Source organism: Saccostrea cucullata, unplaced genomic scaffold (genome assembly GCF_032062105.1).
Source record: "Saccostrea cucullata isolate Sc308-1 unplaced genomic scaffold, CSIRO_AGI_Scuc_v1 ctg9951, whole genome shotgun sequence".
NCBI classification, from domain to species: Eukaryota; Metazoa; Mollusca; class Bivalvia; order Ostreida; family Ostreidae; genus Saccostrea; species Saccostrea cuccullata.
The window spans coordinates 13,573-24,466 of NW_026924921.1; the positions used below are offsets into that span (position 1 = coordinate 13,573).

Consider the following 10,894-nt stretch of genomic DNA (forward strand, 5'->3'; position numbering starts at 1 on the left):
CTTCACAATTCATTTTTAATGTAGGGTCTCAAAAATACCCTTGTTTTCCAGCTTCTCAGAAAAGAAGTCACATCAATTGTTATAAATTCATTACTGATGTACAATACAAGGTGACCCCTGGTCCCCCTACTGATGCACAAAATATGGTGACCTCTGGGCATCCCTCTGATGTTAAATATATAGATGTTAAATTAAAGAGGTTATCAGTGGTAATGATTAATAAGACCATTGATTTATCATTTAAACGTTAGTACATTTGAAAACGATTTTCACCATCGTAGACAATCATGATTTTAATGCAGAAGAGATATAAGATAGGTTTAAAATATTCTAAAACTCTGAATCATTATTACAAATGTAATTAAAGGTTTTTGACGTGTTATAAGAAAACGAAAGAAACAAAATGAACTTATCCAGTGTATGCAAAAAAGTTGGGGATTAATTCCATTTACGTTCCTGTCTTTCATGTCCTTGATATGTCTAAGAAATAAATTTATTTTTTAAATACCCAATTACATGTACTTCTCTTGAAGAAACTAAATTGTTAGAATTTCTTAACACTGATACATACGTTTTTTGAAAAAAAAATGCTAGAAATTTATAAAAACCAGATATTTGTTCAAAAACTTGCCTATATTTAACTGACCTCTGGTCCCCCTATTGATGTACAATATAAGGTGTCCTCTAGTCCCCCTACTGATGTACAATCTAGGTGACTTCTGGTCCCCCTTCTAATATAAGACATAAGGTGTCCTCTGGTCCCTCTACTGATCTCATATAAGGTATTCTGGTCATCATTCTGATGTAAATTATAAGGCGTCATCTGTTCCCCTTACTGATCTACAATATAAGGTGACCTCTGGTCATCCTTCTGATGTAAATTATCAGGCGTCATCTGTTCCCACTACTGATGTACAATATAAGGTGACTTATTTTCCCCTACTGATGTACAATTTAATGTGACCTCTAGTCTCCCTACTGATGTACAATTATGGTGACCTCTAAGTCCCTCTAATGATGTACAATATAAAGTGACCCCTGGTCCCCCTACTGTTGTACAATATAAAGTGCCTTCTGGTCCCCCTACTGATGTACATTATAAGGTGACCTCTGGTCCCCCTACTGATGTACAATATAAAGTGTCCTCTGGTCCCCCTAATGACTATATAAGGTGACATCTGGTTCCCATACTGTTGTAAAATATAAGGACACTCCTGGTCGCCCTACTCTTGTACATTATAAGGTGACCTCTGGTCCCCCTACTGATGTACAATATAAGGTGCCCCTCTGGTCCCCTCACTGATAACAATATAAGGTGACCTCAGGTCCCCTTACGGATTTACAATATAAGGTGACACCTGGTCTCCCAACTGTTCTACAATATAAGGAGACCCCTGGTTCCCCTACTGATGTACAATGTAAGGTGACCTCTGGTCCTCCTACTGATGTACAATATTAAGGTGTCCTATGGTCCCCCTACTGATGTACAATATAAGGTGACCTCTAGATCTGGTTCACCTACTAAAGTACAATATAAAGTGACCCCTGGTCCCCCTACTGTTGTACAATATCAAGTGTTCTCTGGTCCCCCTACTGATGTTAAATATAAGGTGGTCTCTGGTCCCCTTACTGATTACAATATAAGGTTACCTCTGGTCTCCCTATTGATGTAAAAATTTAAGGCGACCTCTAGTCCCCACTGATGTACAATATAATGTGACCCCTAGTCCCCCTACTGTTGTACAATATAAAGTGACCTCTGGTCCCCCTACTGATGTACAATATAAAGTGTCCCCTGGTCCCCTTACTGATGTACAATATAAAGTGACCTCTGGTCCCCCTACTGATGTAAAATATAAGGTGACATCTGGTCCCCCTACTGATGTTGAATATAAGGCTGCCTGTTGGTTCCCTTACTGATTACAATATAAGGTGACATCTTGTTCCTCTACTGTTGTACAATATAAGGAGACCCCTGGTTCCCCTATTGATGTGCAATATAAGGTGACCTCTGGTCCCCCTTCTGATGTGCAATATAAGGTGTCCTCTGGTCCCCTATTGGTGTACAATATAAGGTGACCTCTGGGTCCCCTACTAAAGTACAATATAACGTGACCTCTGGTCCCCCTAATGATGTACAATATAAGATGTCCTCTGATCCCTTTACTGAATACAATATAAGGTGATTTCTTGTCTTCCGACTGATGTACAATATAAAGTGACCCCTGGTCCCCCTACTGTTGTACAATATAAATTTCCTCTGGTCCCCCTACTGATGTACAATATAAGGTGTCCTCTGGTCTCCTTACTGATGTTAAATATAAGGTGTCTTCTGGTCCCCTTACTGATTACAATATAAGGTGACCCCTGGTCCCCCTACTGATGTACAATTTAAGGTAACCTCTAGTCCCCCACTGAGGTATAATATAAAGTGACCCCTAGTACCCATACTGTTGTACAATATAAAGTGTACTCTGGTACCCATACTGATGTACAATATAAGGTGACCTCTGGTCCCCTACTGATGTACAATCTAAACTGTTCTCTGGTCCCCCTACTGATGTACAATATAAGGTGACCTCTGGTCCCCTTACTGTTGTGATTCTAGGGAACCCTGGTCCCCCAACTGATGTACAATATAAGGTGCCCTCTGGTCCACTTACTGATTACAATATATATTGGTGACCTCTGGTCCCCTTACTGATGTACAATATATGGTCACGCTTGGTCCCCCTACTGTTGTACAATATAAGGAGATCCCCTGGTTCCCCTTCTGATGTACAATGTAAGGTGACCTCTGGTCCCTCTACCGATGTACAATATGAGGTGTCCTCTGGTTCCCAAATTGATGAACAATATAAGGTGACCTCTGGTTCCCCTACTTAAGTACAATATAACGTGACCTCTGGTCCCCCTACTTATGTACAATATAAGTATATTGGTCCCTTTACTGATAACAATATAAGGTGACCTCTGGTCCTCCTACTGATGTACAATATAATGTGACCCCTGTTCCCCGTACTGTTGTAAAATATAAAGTGTCCTCTGGTCGCCCTACTGATGTACAATATAAGGTGACCTCTGGTCCCCCTACTGATGTTAAATCTTGAGGTCTCCTCTGGTCCCTTTACTGATTACAATATAAGGTGACATATCTTGTTCCTCTACTGTTGTACAATATAAGGAATTTCCCCTGGTTCCCCTATTGATGTGCAATGTAAGGTGACCTCTGGTCCCCCTTCTGATGTGCAATATAAGGTGTCCTCTGGTCCTCCTATTGGTGTACAATATAAGGTGACTCTGGTTCCCCTACTAAAGTACAATATAACGTGACCTCTGGTCCCCCTAATGATGTACAATATAAGATGTCCTCTGATCCCTTTACTGAATACAATATAAGGTGATTTCTTGTCTTCCGACTGATGTACAATATAAAGTGACCCCTGGTCCCCCTACTGTTGTACAAAAAAAGGTGACCCCTAGTCCCCCTACTGATGTACAAATATAAGGTGTCCTCTGGTCTCCTTTTTGATGTAAAATATAAGGTGTCTTCTGGTCCCCTTACTGATTACAATATAAGGTGACCCCTGGTCCCCCTACTGATGTACAATTTAAGGTAACCTCTAGTCACCCCACTGAGGTATAATATAAAGTGACCCCTAGTACCCATACTGTTGTACAATATAAAGTGTACTCTGGTACCCATACTGATGTACAATATAAGGTGACCTCTGGTCCCCCTACTGATGTACAATATAAACTGTTCTGGTCCCCCTACTGATGTACAATATAAGGTGACCTCTGGTCCCCTTACTGTTGATATATAGGAGACCCCTGGTCCCCCAACTGATGTACAATATAAGGTGCCCTCTGGTCCACTTACTGATTACAATATATGGTGACCTCTGGTCCCCTTACTGATGTACAATATATGGTCACGCTTGGTCCCCCTACTGTTGTACAATCTCAGGAATCCCCTGGTTCCCCTTCTGATGTACAATGTAAGGTGACCTCTGGTCCCTCTACCGATGTACAATATGAGGTGTCCTCTGGTTCCAAATTGATGAACAATATAAGGTGACCTCTGGTTCCCCTACTAAAGTACAATATAACATGACCTCTGGTCCCCCTACTTATGTACAATATAAGGTGTCCTCTGGTCCCTTTACTGATAACAATATAAGGTGACCTCTGGTCCTCCTACTGATGTACAATATAATGTGACCCCTGTTCCCCGTACTGTTGTAAAATATAAATCTACCTATGGTCGCCCTACTGATGTACAATATAAGGTGACCTGGTCCCCCTACTGATGTTAAATATAAGGTGTCCTCTGGTCCCCTTACTGATAACAACATAAGGTGACCTCTGGTTTTCCTACTGATGTACAATATCAGGTGACCACTGGTCCCCCTACTGTTGTACAATATAAGCTGATTACTGGTCCAACTACTGATGTATAATATAAAGTCTCCTCTGTTCCCTCTACTTATGTACAGTATAATGTGACCTTTGGTCATCCTTCTGATGTTAAATATAAGGTGACCTCTGGTATCCCTACTGATGTACAATTTAAGTTGCCTGTGCTCCCCTTACTGATGTACAATATAAGATGTCCTCTCGTTCCCTACTAAAGTACAATATCGGATGACCTCTTGTCTCCGTACTGATGTACAATATAACGTGTGTTCTGGTCCCCTTACTGATTACGATATAAGGTGACCTCTGGTCCCCCTACTGATGTACAATATAAGGTGGTCTCTGGTCCCCCTACTAATGCGCAATACAAGGTGTCCTATGGTATATCTACTGATGTACAATATAAGGTGTCCTCTGGTCCGCCTATTGATATACAATATAAGGTGACATCTGGTCCGTATACTGATGTACAATATAGGGTGACTTCTGGTCCCCAAAATGAAGTACAATATAAGGTATCCCCAGGTCCCCCTTATGAAGTGCTATAAACGATTACCTTTGGACCCCTGTTGATTTTAAATGTAAGTTAACCCACGATCCCTCTGATGATGTACAATAAAAGGTGACCACCGGTCTCCCTGATGATGTAAAATTCAAGGTCGTCTCTGGTCCCCTGACTGATGTAAAATGAAAGGTGACCCTTGTCCCTTCTTATTACTTTTACGTTTCTGCTTATATATGTATTAGAAAGTAGATCTGTATAAAGTTATAAATATGATTATTTTGGAGTAAGATAAAGAAAACTGTATCATATAAACTTCAATTAATTTATTAGGTGACCTGAGGTCTCTGCATTAATCTCGATGAATTTACTTTTGTGCCTTTAATGCCTGAAGAGTTCCTAAAAAGTTAAATTACTATGCAAAATAACTATTTGCGGGATTACGAGGTCCTAGTTGAGCGTACGTTTTATCCTTCTGCTTAGAGAACGAAGAAGAGCAGACATATCCTGCATCTCAAGATGTAAATTCATTTTTTATACTATGTTAAAGAATTTCATGTCATGCATTGAAATTTAAGGAGAATATTTCAAGCAATTTTTATTTTCGAGTGTTTATGCACCATTATGTAAATGACTTTGCGGATGTTTTTCAATGTTGAAAAATGACATGTGTAATCAAACAGAAAATGCATAACGCTGAGTCAATATTTGAGCAAAAAAACTTTATTATTTTTATACTTATTTCTTATTCTAAAGTCGGTAGTTTCAGAAAATGCCTAGAGGTAAACCCGTTTTCAAGTTAGCACCTTAACATAAAATGGGATCAGTAACATCAATAGAAGTTCCGACAGAGGAAAACATACCAGTGGACTGATGCATTTTTAATTTTCTCATCAATATATGCCACGGTACACCCTACAAAGGGTTTGGCTTGCTTAAGTATATCCACATTGTTTGTCTACGGGATAGCAGATGCGCTTGTGTAGGGCGGAAATTTTATGGCGAACAATTTTGATTGAGAATTGCTAAAAATTCAAGTGCTTTATGGGGAATAGTTAATCAGGAGCTTTGGCTAATGTAAATGGTACCATTGTTTACTGTCTTGTGTCAAACCTTCAACAGAGGGCGTATTCTTTAAATGGTATGACTATAACAATTATGGAGTATGTTTACAACAACAGTGCCATTATTTACATGAATGTTTAAGCTGTAGCGGCTCTCATCTATATGTTGTGTACTGTCACGTCTGTTAAAAATAAATATGCTTCTAGAGATTTTTCAGGTCAAAGATATCCATTGCAATACAGGAGCCAGGTACCTTCATCAAGACCACCGCAGCCTAGAGCACGATTCCCCACAACCTTAAGGGCCTAGGTTTATCACCAATTTAAGTTGAAGTTCTTGCAGCTTATTTACAAAACTCTATTTATGATAGGAAGCGTTCAGAAATTTTGCTAAAGGGGGTTTTGAGGTTTCAACTGAAATAACTATGGTCCAATTGTTATATCCCCCGCTTGAAAAGCGGGAGGGTATATAGTAATCGTTAATTCCGTCCGTCTGTCTGTCCGTCCGTCTGTTACGCTTTGGGGTACCCATCTCTTATCCGCAATTCCTCTCATACCACAGAATGAAATTTGATGAAACTTTCACAGAATCTTTATTTATACATATTGCCATTGTGCACCTCCTATTTTACATTTTAATCCGACACATATTTTGGGTTTTCCGGCCACAGCAAAACATTGACTTTGCCATTAAAATACTAGAATATGGAGGCAGGGGTATCATTTAGTGAGCTCATCGCTCACAGTACCTATAGTTCTAATTTAAAGTCAGCTAGAGATACTGAGGTGAAAAAGTGTTTAAAAAAATTAATGCTGGAAGAGTTGCTGGCCCATTCCATTTAATACCCTTTCCCAATCTTAGGTTTTCACCTGTAGGTTAGTACGAAAAAAGATTTTACATTTAGGTTGATTCATCATTTGTCTTATCCTCAAAACTCAAGTGTTAATTCCTTTATTGATCCATTTTTCTCCTCAGTAAATTACTCCTCAATAGATGATGCTGTTAGGTTACTAAGTTTGTTGGGTAAGGGGACATTGATGGGTAAAATGTATATCAATATCAGGCTTATGTATAATTGGTCTCTGTACTTAGGTCACGTTCCACTTACTGTATACCACCTTTTATTCGCGGCGACTTTATTTGCGATTTACCAGGGAAAACTTGTTTGCGACGATTTATTTTCGCGATCAAGACTTTACGGATATATTGTCACTAGACAAGTCTGCTTTTAGGTTGCGACCTGTTCACCCGGCAGATTTTGAGCTTTTAAGTTTTAAACTAAATGATATTGTTTTCTTTGACAAATGCCTGCCTATAGAAATTTCAGTGTCTTGTAGCCTTTTTGAAAAAAAATAATCATGTTTTGAATGGATATTGAAGCAACAGTGTGGACAGAAATCTGTGGTGCATTAAGTACATGGTTTTAGTTTGCTGGTAGGGCAGATAGTAACACATATGATGAACTTATGTCATTGTTTGTGGGACTCTGCGAGCAGTTAGATGTCAACTTAGCTGATGAAAAAACAGTGTGGACATCATATTCCCTGACCTTTTGGGGTTTTGAATTAGTTACGGTTGAAAGGATTATAAGAATCCAAGATAAGTAGAATAGTTTTAAGGATTTGTTCAACAGTTTTATGTCAAGAAAGAAGGCTACTCTAAACGAATTTCAGGCTCTTGAAGGTTTGTTGAATTTTTGTTTGCGTGCCATTCGTCAGGCCGGGCATTTCACTAGGCGTGTTTATGACATCATGCATGGGGTCTGTAAACCACATCACTTTATTAGGGTTTCCGTGGCAGTTAAGGAGGACATGAATGTGTACCTTGCTTTTTTTTTCAATGGTTGCTGTTACTTTCCACAAGTTGACTGGGTAGATGATGATCAACTCCAATTATTAACTGACAGTGTTGGGAATTCAGAATTAGATTGTGGTAATTTCTTGAAGGATCAATGATTATTTTTCAAGTGGCCAACTTAATGAAGTAATCAGGAATATCACTTTTCTTCAATTAGTTCGAATTGTTTTGGTAATTCATGCTTGGAGAAGTCATTTATTTACCAGAAAAATAGTTTTCTATGTGGACAACGAGAACTCAGTAACGATTTTGAACAAAAATTCTTCAAGTTCTAAGCGTGTTATGTGCTTAAATCGTCCCTTGGTACTTCGTTCCATGTTAAAACAATATACAGTTTAAGGCTTGTGATATTATGAGGTTGCTGATGCTCTATCTCGTTGTCAGTTTCAGTGTTTTCGGACACTTGCACCTCTTGCGGACTTGGAGCCAACATAAATTCCAGAGTCCTCTCGGACTGTCATCTCCAGATTGAATTTGACAGATTAGTTCAGAGTTCAATTTCAACAAATACAAGACTTGCTTATCTGACAGGTTTAGTTGAATTTGATCGTTTCAGGTTAATTATCTTGTTTGCATCCGATTTGACCTCCTGGTGAAAAACAGGTAATAGAATTTGTAGCTAGTTGTTCATTAAAGGGTCTGTCATCTGCTACTGTAAGGTATCTGTCAGGTATAAGCTTTAAATGTTAACTTGATGGTACCCTATACCCCACCCAAAATTTTGTTATCAAAAAGATGGTGGTAGGCATGTCAAGACTGCAAAGTTCAGTAGATGCTGTATTGCCAATTATACCTGTATTGTTGGGAAAGATATTGAATATATTAGCATTTGTTTGTATATCAAGCAAATTTTTCATGCTCATTTTTTGGCCTATTTAGGGTGAGTTTGTGTTAGATAGTAAGATAAGCAGTAGTTTTCAAGCCGTGGATGCCGCAAGCATCCAATTCTCTTCGGAACAAATCAGATGTAAAAAATTATTTGTGTCATTCTAAAACAGACCAGTTTGGAAAAGGGGTTGTTTTGGTTCTACCTGTAGTTGAGGAAAAGATATATTCAGTCAAGCTAGTATTTCCTCTACTGCCTGCATAAAATCCAAAAAAAATTTCCAGTTTCTCTTATCCAAGGGAAACTTAATGCAAGTTAAGTAGAAATTGGCCTATTCATTCTGGAATTGAAAATTGTGAAAATGTTTTAGACAGACAGCAGAAAAATCCCCAGACCTTTCAATTCAGATGATATGAAAATAAATCTCAACTTATTTCAATGGTTTCTATTTTAATAAATCATATAGCTAGAAACAACTTAATAGTGCGTTAAAGAAGTATTGGTATTTATATTGCTAGGTCATTATCTGATTCATTTGATTGATTGATTGATTGTTTACTGTTTAACGTCTCTCTGAGTGAATTTTTCACTGATATGGAGACGTCACTATTGCTGGTGAAGGGCTGCAAATTTAGGCCTATGCTCGGCACTTACGGCCTTTCAACAGCGAGGGATCTTTATCGTGCCACACCTGCTGTGGCACGGGGCCTCGGCTTATACACGGTCTCATCCGAAGGACGGCCCCATTTAGTCGCCTTTTACGACAAGCAAGGGGGTACTGAGAACCTAATCTAACCCGAATCCCCACGGGTCCTGATTTATGTGAATTGCTGGTGTATAAACCAAACAAACTTGCCACATTGGCTTGCCATATATATTATAAAGAGATCAAATTTTACTTAGTATTTTTCATAGAACTGAGTTAAAAAGTATTTATTTCGTTTTTTTCTTCGGCACTGTCTTGGTTCAGTGTTGTTTCATCAAGTGAAAACTCACAGAGACGATCAAACAGACAGTCTGACAAAATACTGCCATCTATAATATTTCAAAAGGTTCTGTTTTTGCTCCACTCCAACTTTATATTGTTTCAATGGAAGTTTGAGTTTGATTACGGTACGTTATCTTCATTATGTATTCATTGATGTTTTTAGAAGGATATGATAGATACAGATATGTAATTTTTCTTTTATTACAAGATACCTTCTTTAGAGGTTCACTCTATTTTGATGAAAAATAAAAATATCGAAAAAAAAATCCAACTAAAAAATCTATTTAAAAAGATGCAGATTTGCAAGAAGGGACAAAAAACTGTCTATTGAATCTTCAAGCATAGAATTTAAAGATCCAATAGTTGAGATCTGATGAATATTTAAGGATTTCAGATTTTTTTTTTTTGGTTGAACTCCATAAGACGTATCATTATATAAACTCGTTTACACCGAATGAAATGAAACTCGATATACATTTTTACCATTTCTATAATAAATAAATAATTATAACTTTTATACTTAAGGACAGATGATACAAACAATTTTATTTCTTTGAAACAAAAAAGATAAGACGCCGAGGTGATAAGACGTGTTTAAATTTGGCTCCTGATTTTACCTGAGCTACCTGCTTAGCTAAAGTGTAATTACAAAAGTGCGATTACAAAATAAGTCCTGTTTCAGTAATCACTATGTAGTAGATCAAATGATGGATGTGAACTCAAGTTCTAGCCTTTTTAGATCATTTCTGGATTCTTTTACTGGATTCACAAATCCAATAAGTGACAATCATGATGACGTGCATATTAATGTGGACATACCAAGCTTTCTAAAAGTTACCACCAATAAGAGGAGCTTTACAGTGAACTTTGACCAAGAAAAATATGAAACTATTTTTTCATATTTGCAACAGGAATTGTTTTGTGAGAAAACTACTAAGGGAGATGGACATATTTTTAAGACTAGTTGTAGATCTGTTACAATTTACAGAAGTACCTCAGTACTCCATATTCAGGGGAGTACAGCATCATCATGGTGCAAGAAATTGATTGAGGAAATAAGTGTTTACGCATGTGACATCAATGGATCAAATATCATTATTTCCCATCCACCGCCACAAATGGCATTTACACCAAGGAGGAACCTATCAAATTCTGTTCCATATAATGAAACTAAAGAATGCAGCAGATGTTGTGATTCTGCTTTACGTGAAGAGGAACTTTCATCAATTGATCATCG

General features: G+C 38.0%; 1 pseudogene; it reads left to right on the forward strand.

Annotated features, from left to right (window-relative positions):
- The first annotated feature begins 7,737 nt into the window (after positions 1-7,737).
- LOC134267611 (uncharacterized) lies at positions 7,738-8,810 on the forward strand (annotated as a pseudogene).
- Positions 8,811-10,894: the final 2,084 nt, after the last annotated feature.